The sequence below is a fragment of the Bactrocera oleae genome, chromosome 2 (assembly GCF_042242935.1).
Source record: "Bactrocera oleae isolate idBacOlea1 chromosome 2, idBacOlea1, whole genome shotgun sequence".
Taxonomy (NCBI): Eukaryota; Metazoa; Arthropoda; class Insecta; order Diptera; family Tephritidae; genus Bactrocera; species Bactrocera oleae.
Window position 1 is genome coordinate 34,845,528 of NC_091536.1, and position 16,571 is coordinate 34,862,098.

General features: G+C 37.3%; 1 protein-coding gene and 1 non-coding gene across 14 annotated transcripts in view; one reads left to right on the forward strand and one right to left on the reverse strand.

Moving 5' to 3' along the window:
• Positions 1-16,571, reverse strand: part of nAChRalpha4 (nicotinic acetylcholine receptor alpha4) — a 946,244-nt gene that overhangs the window by 199,248 nt on the left and 730,425 nt on the right. The gene's annotated exons all lie outside the window — the stretch shown is intronic.
• On the forward strand, positions 12,000-15,664 carry LOC106623612 (uncharacterized). The gene has a single exon (XR_011397946.1). It is a non-coding gene; the product is annotated as an uncharacterized protein (transcript).

Sequence of the window (16,571 nt, forward strand, 5' to 3'; positions counted from 1 at the left end):
AAAATCTATTATTTCTTTATATTATTTTAATTTTCCTTAACACGCATGCCAAAGAACATCTGCGCATACATATATTAGTCGTTCCTTTATAAGGTGGTGAAAATTTGCTTGGTTCCTTGTTAAAGTGGTGTAGTTTGTTGAGTTCGATTATCATGAGGGGAAGGTACCTTTTTGACGTGGTGTAATTGAACTTTCGAATTTGTGCATTTTCGATGTTCCCTTAATAGTTTAGATTTTAGCACAGCTAATATTTGCGCCTTCTATATTCATTAACATTCTCTGCTAATATATTATGCTTCAATATGTTTTGTGCAATCCTGCTTGTTTTTGTTGGGCAAAGAACAAGGGTTATTGAGGATATGTGCCAATGTGGACTTATAATATTATATGGTATATTATATATAGGCAATCCTACTTGTTTTTGCTTGACAAAGAACAAGGGATATTCGGGATATTTGCCAATGTGAACTTTGTAGCGATGTACTTATGTATGTGTTTAAATGAGTTTAAACTCCCTCCTCCAAGTGCACCATTCTACTCGGGAAAAACTGACACACCCTAATGAAAGACACCACACCTGTGAACACTCAAGGAATTTCACAACGACACCACCACACTCTGCCTCTGAGTACAAACTCTTGAGCTCGATCACTGGATTGTTAAATTAAAGTCCCAATTTAATGCTATGCACTTATCTTTATTTCCAGTTCTAACAACTTAACACTTATTTCTCGCTATTCAAACTTATAACTTATTGCTTATAGCTTAATTGCTCTTTACACGGCAACACTCTAATTAGAACTGTGTCTGCTGCACAATCCGGCAGCCCTTATATAGTAAATTTTTAACAAAAGTTCGCTACTAGAACATTCTGGCAACTACGAATTCGTTGTCTAGTTGCTTCTGGCAGTTTATCGTTAATTCTGATTTGTTCTGGTACTCGTGTTCGCCACACTGCCCTCTACCTAAGTCTGATCGTCCCGATTAGACATATTTGCGGTACCAAACGCTGCAAGGCGTTCCAGATGAACTACCTTCATTTTATTCCTTGGTCTTCCAATGGTCTGTATGCGATACACTACATCACTGAGTCGTTTAATAACCTGGTATGGTCCTTCCCAATTACACTGTAATTTGGGAGGCAGCCCTTTCTTTCGTTGTGGGTTATATAACAATACCCAGTCGCCTTCAATAAAACGCTCAGAGTTTATTGCCTTGTCGTATTTTGCTTTCATCTTATCGCTCATTATTTTGGTGCGCTGTCTCACCATAGCACGTATATCCCTCATCTCGTCTTCTAGGATGCTATTGAATTCCTTAGTATTCCTTCCTCCGGTGGCGTTAATTCCAAATTTTAAATCAATCGGTAGTCAAAGATCATTACCAAAAATTATCCTTGCTGGAGTCTGCCCCGTTGTTTCATGTACAGCAGACCGATAAGCCATCAGGAACAAGGATATATGGGTATCCCAATCTTTTTGATACTTGTCAACAACTTTCCTCAAATGTTCTTCCAAAGTTCGATTGAATCGTCCTACCATGCCATCGGACTGCGGATGTAGTGCAGTTGTACGGGTTTTCCGGATACCCAGCTCCTGCATATCTCCTGTATTAGAGCTGATTCAAAATTTCTTCCTTGGTCAGAATATAATTCTATTGGAACACCATATCTCGATACCCAATTGTTGATGAATACATCCGCTACTGTTCCTGCCTCTTGGTTAGGAATTGCGTATACCTCTGGCCATTTGCTGAAATTGTCCATGACTACCAAAACATATCTGTTTCCTAATTTACTGATAGGAAATGGACCAGCTACATCCATGGCTACTCGCTCAAAAGGCGCACCTGAATTGTACTGCTTCATCTGACCATGACTCCTGCACCTCGGCCCTTTAGAAGCAATGCACTCGACACAATTGGCGATCCACTCTGTAACTGATTGACGACAACCAACCCAATAAAATCTTTGTTTTACTTTCTCCAAGGTTTTAGTGATACCCATGTGTCCTCCACTTGGACCGTTGTGCAGCACGTTGAGAACTTCAGGAATTCTTACTTTTGGTACAATCATTAGAGCTCGTGAACTTTGCCCATCTTCGCTTTCCCATACGCGATGCAAGCAGCCAGACACTAACTTCAAACTATTTGGACGTTTATTCATCTTCAATCCGTGTATTACACTTTTCAAATCTGGATCCTTTTGCTGACATTTCCGTAGCTCCTCCGGATCCCAGTCTGATGTTATAGTCATTAATAGGACATCTATAATGTCTTCTTTGCCTTCAGCTTTTGAGCAATGTCTGCATTCCAGATTAAAGGGACGGCGGGACATGGCGTCAGCATTTCCATGACTACTACCTTTGCGATGTTCAATAGAGAAGTCGTAACTTTGGAGTCTCTCAATCCACCGTGCCAACTGTCCTTCAGGGTTCCTGAATTGTAGAAGCTATTTTAATGCTGCATGATCTGTCCTCACCCGAAATCGCTGGCCATAAAGGTACTTATGAAAATGTTTGATGCACTTCACCAACGCCAGTAATTCCCTCCGAGTAACACAATAATTTCTCTCTGGCTTGCTTATGGTCTGGCTGCAATACGCAACCACTTTCTCTGCCCATCAATGACTTGTGATAGAACGCCTCCTACTGCAAATCCACTAGCATCCGTATCCAAAATAAACGTTGATCCTGGGACCAGGTATGCCAACATTGGCGCAGTACTTAACCGTTTCTTCAGAGTTTGGAAAGCCACTTCCTGTTCTTTAGTCCATTCAAAAACTCTGTTCTTTTTCGTGAGTTCATGGAGGCTACTAGCTACGCTGGCAAAATTTGGAACGAATCGTCTATAATAAGCACATAGTCCAAGGAAACTCCGCAATTCATGTAAATTTTTAGGAGTGGGCCAATCTCTTACTGCCTCGATCTTTTCATTAGCTGTGCAAATGCCCTCCGTTGTCACTTTGTGTCCTAAGTAGCTTACTTCCTTTTTGAAAAGGGAACACTTCTTTGGACTCAGCTTCAGACCAGCGCTAGCTATCCGTTGGAAAACCTCTTCCAAGTTCTTAAGGTGTTCATCGAAGCTTTTACCCAACAGGTAAAAGGTCCAGGTCTTCCAGTGTAATCCTTTTAATACCTGGTCCATCAGTCAAAAGTAGCAGGGGCGTTACATAATCCAAAGGGCATTACGGTAAATTGCCATAGACCATCACCAACGCTGAAAGCCGTCTTTTCTTTGTCTTCTTCGTTTACCTCCACTTGCCAATAACCACTTTTTAAATCAAGTGTTGAGAACCATTTTGTGCCTGATAACGAGTCAAGTGTGTCATCGATTCTAGGTAGTGAAAGGTAGGTCATTCAACCTTCTATAGTCCACACAAAATCTCATGTTGCCATCTTTCTTCTTCACAAGTACTACAGGTGAGCTCCACGGACTCTCTGATGGTTCGATTACGCCGCTTTCGCTCATTTTAGCTGGCTTACAACTTCACGTTTTGCTAAAGGAATGCTCCGAGGAGCCTGGCGGATTGGTCTTGCATCCCCTGTGTTAATAAAATGTTTCACAACTTTGGTTCTTCCTGGCTTGGCATCGTCTTTATCAAATATGGATGAGTATCTGAGAAGAAGTTGTTTAGCCGAAGTTTGATAGTTTGCCTCTAGTTCCTCGGTCCATGCGCTAATTTCGCTCGATATATCGTTTTCGTCCATGGAATCTTCCTCAAGACCTATTTCGCAATTTATCACGGCCTCAATCTCTTGGCACTGCCCTAATACAGCTTCTTTGGAGAGTTTGATTGGTAACTTGCACTCATTAAGTACTCTTACTGGAACGCGTTTATCTTGTCTTGTCATAACCAGAGTTTTGCCTATGAGTAAGTTTGGTGTAGATTCTTTTGTGGCTTCAACAATCCACCACTTGTTTGACCCATAATCTCCATCTATTTCTGCCCAAATAACTGCTTCTGATGTTGGTGGAATCTGCTGGCTCTCTGTTGTTATCACTCGTCTAACGTTGTACTTATTATCGTAACCGAACATAAGTGGCACTTCCATATTTCTATAGAACATAATCCTGCCATGTCAATTTTGATTCCTTGATTCGCTAGAAAGTCTACTCCAATTATGACTTCGTCAACGATATCTGCCACTATAAAATTGTGTAACACGGCTGCCTTTCCAATTACGATCTCGCACGTTACCTTTCCGAGAGCTAGGGTATCTTCTCCAGTTGCAGTACGCAACTTTGCCCCAGCTAACGGTCTCACTTCTTTCACAACTAGATCAGATCGAATTATGGAATGTGATGCGCCTGTATCCATAGTCAGTATGCGCTTTTTATTGTCTACACATCCACTTACGGTAACGTTTCGTATTCCTGCTCATTTGTGAAATGGAGATTACAGGGCATTTGCTTGCGGGAGCCAGCCCGTGCCCTTTTCGGCTGGCTCGCTTTAGTTTAACGATTGGTTTGATTTGACATTTGCTTGATCTTCCTCAGCTTTGCGTTTTCGTCCAACTGGATTATTGGGCTGGCTGCCCACTTTTTCCGCAGTTGAAGCATTTAAACACACCATCATTTTTCTTATGCGCTTCCGTAAATTTTTCCAGTGCTTTCTGCATGTTGTTCATTTTTTCAAGTAATTGGTTCCCCCAAGTGTGTTCCTCTATTTCTACTTTGTGAGCTTTAAATGTTTGATTGCAAAGCAGAGATGCAGTTTCCTGTGTCAGAGCATACGAAACGGTTTCTGCAAACGTCAATTTTTGGACATGCTAATGCAGCGAATCGTGTAGTATTATCTCGTATTCCATTGACGAAAGTCTGAATTTTCGTGTCCTCGATGTACTCCATCGATTTATGTGCATAAGCTAAGTGAGCTAACCTCCCAATCTCTGTAGAAACACCTGCAGAGTTTCATTGGCTTTCTGGCGGCGATTTCGCAACTCGATTTGAAAGATCTGCTTCCTGTGCTCACTACCATACCGTCTTTCTAATGCACCCATCAACGTTTGATAACTACTCGCCTCGCAGTTTGGAATGGTCTGTAATATCTCCGCTGCAGATCCTTTTAATGCAACGAACAATGCAGCTACTTTTTCTTCAGCGTTCCAGTTATTTGAAGATGCCGTCTTTTCGAATTGAAGCTTAAAAACGTGGAACGGAACAGTGCCATCATAGGATGGAGGTTTTACCTTGGCAGAAGCTGACGACATAATTGGCCGATTTAATTGTAGCTCACGGAGACGATCTCTCAATTCATTCACTTCAGTTTTAATTTTATCCCGCTCTTCCGAAATCTGTGAGGACACTTCTGCTATTTGGGAGGTCACCTGCGATATCCGTGCATCCTGCTCTTTCAACTGTGAGGACACCTGTGCTGATATACGTGCATCTTGCGCTGCGAACTGCTCTTCCAAATGCGTTGACAATCGCGTTTCCATTTAAGACATCCTGCTCTTTGTGTCGATATTTGCGATATTGCGGCAAAAACCATGTTTATGTCCACAATCTTTGACGAGCATTGATCCTCTTCCTTTTCTTCTTCCTTTGTTGTGTCTTCTTCTAATTCCATGTGAAAGACATATTCCTCCACATTAATGTTTTCCGCCTCCATTGCCTCTCTCAACCGTGATTGTAATTCAATTTTTAATCCATTTGTCGCCAAACCACGTTGCTCCAGCTTATTTTTCAGTTGTGGAATCTTCAGATCGTTAAACTTGGCCATTTTCAAATAATTATCTCCTTGGGAATTTATTTGACAATCCCACTTCTGACACCAATTGTAACGGATTTCTGGATAAATCGTCTAACTATAACTCACTCTTGAGCTCGATCACTGGATTGTTAAATTAAAGTCCCAATTTAATGCTATACACTTATCTTTATTTCCAATTCTAACAACTTAACACTTATTGCTCGCTATTCAAACTTATAACTTATTGCTTATAGCTTAATTGCTCTTTACACGGCAACACTCTAATTAGAACTGTGTCTGCTGCACAATCCGGCAGCCCTTATATAGTAAATTTTTAACAAAAGTTCGCTAATAGAACATTCTGGCAAGTTGCTTCTGGCAGTTTATCGTTAATTCTGATTTGTTCTGGTACTCGTGTTCGCCCCAGTATGTATAATTTTTTTCTGTTTTAATAGATCAAAAATTGCCACTGCTTAATTTTTTTCTGAAGGTATAAGAACCGTAAAAGGTATTTTGTACCCAATGTCAATAAGGTATATATAATACATATTTATTTTCGATGCTATTACGCGCGTGTGTTTGTATAAACAAAAAAGGAAAATAAGTTACCGCAGGTAATTTTCGTAAAATTTATGTATATATGTATGTCACATTGTATAGTTGGGCGGAATATATGTATGTTTGAATGTTTTTATACATATTTACTTTAATGTGGCAAACGGAGGTTTTCTCCTAATATAATAAGTATATTTTTATATACATATGTTAAATATTCTATATAGGTATGTAATAAATTGGAGTTGCCTTTATGTATGTATGTTTAAATTTATCTTGCCAGTTTTCTCTCCCTTATTTTTTCTTTTTTGTTGTTTGAATTGCCTTAGCTCATTTTACGCAATCCTCCTTATACCTGATCAAGTATACGGGGTATTGCCGGAAATAGGTACAAGTAAGTACATGAATTGTTTTGTTGAGATATATTGTGTGTTTAAACACAACGGTAAGCAGTTAGACAATCAAGAGTTCGTTATATATTTGGATATATATTTTGTACCAAACTTTTTGATCTGTTAGCGGTATTTCGGTTTTATCGGAAAATAAACCGATTAAATTAATTCACGCCCGTTCTTTTTGGTTATGTATGTATTTTTGTTGAGATTCGCGCTATTATGTTATTTTGTGATTGTTTGCGCCCGTTGTTTTTTTTTTTGATAGTTGTTGTTCTATTCTGCTTCTGCTATGATATATGTTTGTGTAACTCCACATTACTCACTTTCGTGTTTGTTTTTGTTGAAATTAACTTTTTTAACCCTTTTTTTTTGTGTTTTCTATGTGTATATGTATGTTACTCCACTGCGTAGTACTCTTTAGTCACTTGTTATATATTTATATGTTCTTTTTTATGTGTATATAATATATGAACGCTAAGTCACTTCACAGCACTTTTATTCACTTAAGTTATATATATATATAATATTATATATATATATAATATTATATCTATATACAATATTATATATTTTTGTTTTCGTTTTTGTTTTTTTTCCACTCCGCGGTGATACTATGACGAACGTTGTGTTAAGGGTGATGCTACGACGAACGCTGCGGTCGGTTTGATGTCCAAAAGAAAAAAGGGGTCGAGCTCGCTCTTAGGCAGAGTTGATAGTTGGGTAGTGTAGAGTTGTGGTGTGATGTGATGTGTATGTGTGGGTGGTCTGCGTGGTGTGATGTCTGCAGTGGTAGTGTATGTTTGTATGTGTTAGTGGTTGGAGTCTTTTTGTGGATTGTGTTAATGTGGTGTGTTGGCGCTCAGTGGCGTGCGTGGAGAGGGAGACGTGACTCATCTAGCCACAGTGGATTGAAGTTTGATAATTTCTTTTTGAATTTTAGGCAAGTTTTTTAGCCTCATTACTTGTTGATCAACCAATATTTTTTTGTTTTCATTTCTAGATTTTACAGCTTGTCAAATTAAAATTATCGTCATTTAGTGCGAACTGTTTTACTAACGCGGCAGCTTGACCTTTAGTTTTGTATCGGAGGTGATACAATTTTTGCGCTTTTGAAAATGTTGGAAGTTTGATATATACGGCTGTAAGCATGTCCCGAAATGACGGCCAATCTTCATAACTTCCATTTAATATTCCTGTGTCACATGTGGACACCTCGAGATGGATGCCTGAACAGATGTGGAGTAGGTGTAATTGCTTAAATTGGTCGGAGATCAAATCCTTTGTTGCTTCATACTGGTCTAAGGCGAACTATTGGTGAATGCCCACGTTTTAAAATGTTGTAGTAGATCTGATGACTCAGTTTTTACTATGGCATAATGAGCCGCTTGGAGACGTGTACAAAAATTGTCGAGATTTTTAATTTTGATATCTAGTACCGATTCGGAGTAGTCTTGAACCGGGGAAGATGAAAATCAAGTGCAGTATATTATTGACCTGTCACTTTCTGAAATAAATTTAGCAACCTGTTTTGAGCGTGTAGCTCCTATTTTGATTTTTATTATCAGTCATTAATTGTTTTTTATATGATTTTTCAAATTTTCTTTTATGTAAACTGTTTTTACTTGCGATATGATTTTGTTATGGTTTTATTTTTTTTTTTGTATAATCATGCTTGTTGTACGCTGAACAGGTTATATCAAGTTTGCCACGAAGTTTGTAACCCAAAAGGAAACATCGGAGACCCTATAACATATATACGCAAATGATCAGCATGATGAGCTGAGTTGATTAAGCCATGTCCGTCCATCTGTCTGTATATATACGAACTACTCCGTCAATTTTTAAGCTATCGATCTGAAATTTTGCACCTGTCCATTTCTCTGTCCTGACTGAACAATCGGAATCAAGTTTTTGTATGGAAAACTCTTTTATGTGACGAGGTATCTCCACTAAGATTGGCATGGATTATTACTTTAGGCAATAATGCAACTTCCGGAGAAATTGTTTAGATCGGATCATTATAGCATATAGCTACCATATTAACTGAGCGGTTGGAATCAAGTGCTTGTATGGAAAACTCTTTCAGTTGTAGAGGAGAAATTTTTTTAGCACCCCTATCGACGGCCCCCGCCCATTCCGCATATAAAGGTACTGTTAAAATATTAAAAGCGCGATAAACCAAACTCTAAACACGCCAGAGACATTACATTTTATCTCTGGGATGGTTTAAGATGACTTTATAGGAACCGCGCTCAAAATTAGACCGTGAGCGTGGCACCGCCCATATCTTGGAATCTGCTAAACAGATTTCAATAAAATTCGGTACATAATATTGCTTTTATATTTGTATGTTATAGAGCGAAAATAGGTGAAATCAGATTACAACCACGCCTATTTTCCATATAACACCATTTTAAGTTCCACCTGATTCTTTCACTTTCCACTATGCAAATCCTTTGCGTGAATAGCCTTTGCATATTCCATCATTTGATGGCGCGTTGCATAATTATTGTAGTTGGCATTTAAGGACGCGTTCGAGATTTTAGTGCACAACCGAGAATTGCTCACCGCATATAAACTCGGTAAGTTGCGAGAAGTTGTTCCCTGCTCATCAGTGCCGTTAGTTGGTGATGTTTATCCTGTAGGTTAACTGGAACTATGCGCAGCTGTGAAAAAATGGCATTATACCCCCAGACAGTCGGCGGAAATTCATGCTGTGCGTTTCCTAAACTTTTGGCATCAGAGGAGTCAGCGCATTAACTGCTGAATATTGTGGATGTAGTAAGCAGCTCTCTGCATTCGTCAGCTCTTATGAATTTAACAGTTCAAAAGTGGGATGCATTAACTGTACCTATCATCGTATCGAAGCTCCCTCTTACAATAAAGTACGAACGGTACATGCACTGCTCTCTAACGGAATTGTCAAGCTTATCGAATTTATTGAAATTATTGGAGAAAAGGGCTCAAAGTCTGTCAACAACCTTGTTCGGGTCGCAAATAGCCCCAACACAGTATCCCGCCCTTCACATAAGCGCGTTTTAACCGCGCGTATCGTCAAATACAACCATTCATTGGAAATTGCAAAGTGTCAGTATTGTGAATACCTTCATAAGGTTAAGCGTTGTCCAACTTAAGTTGACTTACCACCTTACTTTAACTGCTTGAGGTCAGGGCATATGTTTAAACAGTGTCCCTCTAGAGGATGTCGCCAATGTGGCCGCAGGCACATCATCATTTTTTGTCGAAAACCACAGCACTCAGTTTCGCTTCCCGCCACGAGGAGAGTGGGAATTATGACAATTACTAAACCGCAGCCCGATCTACCGTTAGTACCGACTCAAGCAACGTTATAACACCACGATTCTGTAATTGAATGCCATGATTGGGGCAACCAGATCATACTTCTTGCTACAACGTGTGTATATGTTTCTAGGGACAATTCGGAGGAAATATACACTCAAGTTAACTGACTCGCAATATTCAGTGGTTTTCATGCTTTCGTCATAAAATCTATTACCTCAGTGCTTCCAACAGCTCAAACCTTTGGAAATCAGTATAAACACTTGGCTGGACTGTTCTCTAAAAGCTGACATCTAGGGTCTCATTTTGAAAGGAGACACTATCAAGAGTGATCTTAACGAACCACATGCACAACTTTCGAGTGAATGAGAGCGAATATTCTCAATTACTCACTCACGAACATATGGAGGGCGTTACATGGTGCGCTTACTAATGCAAGCTAACGCATCACCCCTAGGCGACTCTTATGGCAGTGCCTAAAGACAATTCGACCGTTTGGAGCATCGACTGGCCGACTCGGCCGATACACTATTACGTAAAAAATATATTGCTTTAATGAAAGAGTGTATCGACCTAAGGCAATGTTCGGGCATTCTGTGAAGCCAAATGTTGAGAACGATCAGCACTCGATTCCCGTTGCCGGTTCGCCAAAGTTCGGAAATTTTGTGAGGCTAAACGCTGCGAACGTTCAACGCTTGATTCCCTTACACGGTTTTGTTCAGTAATTGCTCGTCGTGTAGCCAACCTGTGCATATTTTCATCCTCAGTTTCATTGCTGCGCAAAACTCGCAGCCGCTTTGCAGTAGCAGTCTGCCGAGAAAGCTGAGTTCTTTTTCTCGGCATTATAGTGATGAAGAAAAAACGTAGAAAATGAAAACTTAACTAAAGCGTATCTCGTAATAAAAAAAAAGAAACGTAAGATTAAGAAGATTAATAATTAGGAACCTAATTACTTTTATTTTTAACGATTATGTCAAAAGAACAACCGTAAAATGAAAATAAGGTAAACTAACTTTATGCTTAAACTTAACCCTAATCTAATGAGAATAAATAGGTAGACCACTCCTATTTACAGGTTTTATCTAAAGCAAAAAAAAATTAGAAACTAAATACGTTAAACTAAACCCTAATCTAATAAGAATAATTAAGTAGGCGACACCTATTTAGGTACCTACAGGTATTATGTACCACAAAAAAAAAAAAATATTAGAAACTAAATACTATTTTTAAAACAAACAATACTATACTTATAAAAAAACACATACTTATAAATTAATAATCTACATGAAAACAAAAAAGTGTTATTATTGTGTAACTAAATACTATCCTAAAACAAATAAAGTACCTACTATATAGAAAACAACTACAAAATGAAACTGTGTTTAAAAAGTAATATTACGATGATAATTATATCGCATAAACAAATTAGCGCTGCATTCAACCGTTCAGTAGGGAGCCGACTCACTCGCGCGGCATGGTATCTCGTTGAGCTACACCCCCCTCCCGGCTTGCCCGCAAGTACCGCTTCTCTCCCGCCGCGCCGGCCAGCGCAGAGAGCGAGTTGGTTTCGATTCGAAGTTATTTATCATTGTAATCTTTAAAGTTTTTTGTTGAAATTAAGTTATGTCAAAGACAATTTTATTCACAATGAAGTACTCTTAACCAACAACATATTTATTTGAATAAAGATTAGTATTATTATGTTGATACAACTTAAACAAATTATTTCGACCAAATTAGGTACCATAAAAACGGTTTTTGTGAGTTAATCTTAAAAGATAGACATATACTATCGCGGACTGTTTTTTAGATCATTAAAAGAGCTATTATTCTTTAATACATATTTTTTGTGTATCTTGAACCGTTTTCACGGCGCACGCAACGGAAGGCTTCAAAGATGAAATAATTTCTCCAGTTTTTTACACATTTACCACTATATCTTTGCTCCTATTCGTAGCGTGATGTTATATAGCCTATAGCCTTCCTCGATAACTGGACTATCCAACACAAAAAGAATTATTCAATTCCAACCAGTAGTTTCGGAGATTAGCGCGTTCAAACAAACAAACTCTTTAGCTTTATAATATTAGTATAGATGAGTGTGCGCTTGGTCTCAGTAGATCAGAAACACTGCCATATACAACTCAGTCGTCTATCAGAAACCTTGAAACACAACTCTCAGTACAACTATATTTGCTGTAACCTCATCCTAACTATATCGGAAAATATTTGTAAAGTTTTAGAAGTATATCATTACGCAAACTGAAATTTCACGAAGCAGTAAATTATTGAAAGAAATAAATAATTTCGAAGAAAATTGTTCCGATACAGAGTATGATGAAAGTGATCTAGTTGAAAATGAAAATGAATACCTTCCATTAAACAACGAAAGTCCAAGCGAGTCATTCGATACCGACAGTGAAGAGGAAATACTTCGACGTTTGCGTAGAAAAGTAAAAGAGTCCAAGTTTTTTCTAATTCTGAAAGTGAAAGTGATCAGGATGTTGAAATGTCTGAAATCGATCAAGATACTGAAATATCTGTTGACGGCACTATGTGGAAAAAACTGAAAGAGGGCTCAACACCAGGAAGATTATCAGACATTTTCAAAGAAATGTCAGGACCGACGGCATACGCGAAAAGACATATTATGAAAGGTAGTGTAAGAACAGCATTTTCTTTGATACTCTGCAATAGTGTTGTTATGAGACTTATAAAAATTTGCACTGAAGCAGATGCTCATCGAATTCTGAATAACCATGACTGGACTGTATCGTTAGCAGAGTTGAATGCGTTTATATTAATTTTATATACTCGTGGTGCATACGAAGCAAAAAAAAAGTTTGATATAAAATTCTGGTTGGCGTCGGATGTAAAAAGTAAATATGTTGTAAATGCATTTTCCTACTTAGGAAAGGACGAAAAGAGATTATCCGTACCTTTAGGTGAATTTGTCGTCCTAAAATTTATAGATCCATATATTAGTTGCGGAAGAACAGTTACAAAAAAGGATAACATGTCTCGTTTCTCGACAGTACTTTATAAAACAGAAAAATATACTCTGATCATATATAAGAGTAACCCCAATAAAAAAGTATAAGTGCTCAGTTCAAAACATAAGTCAGCGAAAATTCAAAAAGATGATAAACGTTTACCTGGAACGATTACATCTTAGAACAGTAATAAATTTGGCGTAGATGTTACGAATCAAATGGCTCGGAAATATACTCGGAAATAGCTGGATCCCAAAGATGGCCATTACAAGTGTTTTACAATATTTTAGATTTTGCCGGAATAATTTCAAGAATAGACTTTTTATTCCATTTATCCGAAGAACTTGCAATTTACTACAAAGAATTGACCGGTTGATCCACAGATCAAGTAAAAGGCATATCATCATCTATATCGTCACAAAACTAGACACATATTTCGATGAAACGTAAAAGGTGTCAAAAAGCACAGTGCACTAATAATAAAACGAACAACATTCGTGGTATATGCCATAAACGAGCCTGTGGTAAATGTTCTGCTAAAATATCTGTAACTTGCAAAAAATGTTTTTGACTCTTATGCATAATTATTTAAAAAATTACTGCTATTATATTACTATTATTATTCAGATTATATTCAAGTTTTGTTCATAAAATTACAAAGTATATAATATAAAAACTTAAAAATTGCTGTATTTTCTTATATGTCTTTTAGTAATTTAAGAAACAAGTCATTTTGACCCCTCCTGTAGAAGTACGTATACGTCAATCGTCGCTAGTTCTAGTGTTAAGACTTATTTTCTATTTTTATTTCATATTATTTTCTACTTCAGTTATTTGCTTTAACTATTGTACTATTCCAATAGGAGCTCTCTTATTCTTTGATTCGCCGCAATAAACAGACGTGTTTTTAAGCTTAGTGCTGCCTTTTATTAAACAGTATGCATGCATGTATTTATTACATCTGCGAATAAAAAGATATTTATGCTTCAATAACTCAGTTATTTTATTATAACAGGTGATCCAAGTAGAGGTACTTTTTTCAATAGCCTTTTTTGGACAGATCACGTATGAGTCGTGTCAAGTTGTCATAATAATTTTCTTCGGTGTTCTTCGGCATCTCATTATAGAAAGACTTGCGCCTGAACGTTTACGTTACGTTCAACTTTATTACGAAAATTCACCTTCTGTAAAGAATGTGTTTCGCGCACTTCGCTAAACTAATGGGCAACATAATCGGCCTACGGAGCATACTATTCGCAGCACCACCACCCATCTTGAGACCCAGCTTTCATTATTGGATAATATTCGACCGAATAGACCACTTCATTCAGTAAGCAGTGAAGAAAATATAGCTGCCGTAGCTGAGAGTGTCCATGGAGACCGTGGAGAGTCGATACAAAATACAGCTTGTGAAGGAACTGAAACCGCTCAACCTTCCCAAGCGACATACTTTCGCTCTATGGGCTAAAAGTTCCAAGAAGATCCCACGTTTTCTAGCCAAATGTTGTTCAGCGATGAGGCCCATTTCTGGCTCAATGGGTACGTAAACAAGCAAAATTGCCACATTTTGGACGAAGAGCAACCTGAGGAGATTCAAGAGCTGCCAATTCATCCAGAAAAAACAACGGTTTGGTATGGTTTGTGGGCCGGTGAAATTATCGGTCCATATTTCTTCAAAACTGACGCCGATAAGAACGTGACCGTCATTGGCCACCTTTATTGCGCCATGATAACCGACTATTTGATGTCCGAAATGGAAGCTCGTGATCTCGGCGAAATTTGGTCTCAACAAGACGACTCCACTTCCCACACATAGCATCAATCAATGGATTTATTGAGAGAACACTTCGGTTAGGAGGTAGTTTCACATTTTTAGCCGGTCGATTGGTCGCCAAGATCGTGTGATATCACATCGTTAGACGTTTTCCTGTGGAGATATATAAAGTCAAAAGTCGATGCAGTCAATCCCGCTTCGATTAAGGCCTTGGAGCAAAACATCGCGTGTGTCATTCGCCAGTTACCAGTCTCAATGCTCGAACGAGTAATCGAAAATTGGACTCAACGGATGGACAATCTGAGACGTAGCCGCGGCCAACATTTGAAAGCGATAATCTTCAAAAAACAACTGCCAAAGAATGTTCTTTCGAATGATAGTAAGCATTCCCAATTAAATTTGAATTTGCTGTGTTTTTTTCTTAAAAAAAAGGAGGGAAGCTAGAAATGGATGAATGTATATATATAAATATACATATGTACAATATATGTAATATGTAATAATAGCATTCTTAAAGATTTACTAAATTCTTCACTCGAAAATATGTAATCCTGGCTATTACAATACCACATACAATGCGAGACAATATAAGACAAACACAAATGAAACGTATGCATGCAATACCCATGCATTCAACATTTAACAATACAAACATATTTAGCTAGTTTAAGACCTTTTTTATAGTATTAAGAAACATGCACATTCATTGAGTGATACATTTAAAACAATCGATATCATATAACACACACACATTTATGTAGATACGATAGATTTTTAAAATAGTGAAGAAGCGATGAATATAGTGAAATAAAACAACATTTTGTAAGCCTAAAAGTAAATAAAATTATTATACAGCTGTATTCCGAAATAACGAACACATTAATTGTCGGGCTGGTTCGCTTTATCGAATTTTTCATTAATTTGAGTACTTACTCAGCGAGGTATATTTTTCAATAAAAATGAGTAAAAAATCCGAGAATTTTTGTTTAATACATTATTTATTGAATTATGTGTAAAAGAATAAAAAACCAAAAAGGAACAATTCAAAGCGCTTATGCATGTTACCCTAAAGAACGTAATGTGCTTAAAAAGAAAATGAGATTAAAAAATGTTTATATCAGTAATATAAGTTTCTATACCTAATTAAAAATTGATTAATCGTCGTTTGTTTCGTTGGAATACTAAGATTACATTTGATGGCTTCTTCAGTCAATACAATCGACATTTTTCTGCTTTGACCATTGTGTACATTGTTCAACATTTTTCTGCACCTTTATGTTTAAGTTTTGGGTATTTATTATCAATTTCGCCATTCCTTTCAACTTTATAATTAACCCCATCGGAATCTTCTATGTAATTTTGTTCAACCCTGACTTAGAATTGAGTCCTCAAATGTTAAAAAAAAATATTTATTTAAAAAGGTCTAAGCATATAATTTATCGTTATTTACATTTGGAAAAGCCAAGTTGAACAATTTTACTCCATTCCTTATTGCCAATGTATTGTAGTGTGTATGTAGATTAACGATGAAATAGGAATATCATCCTCTTCAACGAAATTGCCCTGCTATAACACTTAATTGAAAAGGAAAAATACAAAACATTAATGTACAATAGTTAATATTTCTTTGAAAATTGTTGATGTCTTTTTCTTGTTGGTCGCTAAACCGAGTACCGACAAATCGACATTAAAATTATTAAATTTGCGAAATTACTTACTATTATTGACTATTCATTTCTTTATTTTGCATGGTTTATTTTTATGAAATAGCTGTTTGACAGCACAATGCTTTTCACATCATGTGATGACTTTTCCTTATGAGGTTCAAGCAAGAATAACCTCACAAAATAAACCTAACAAAT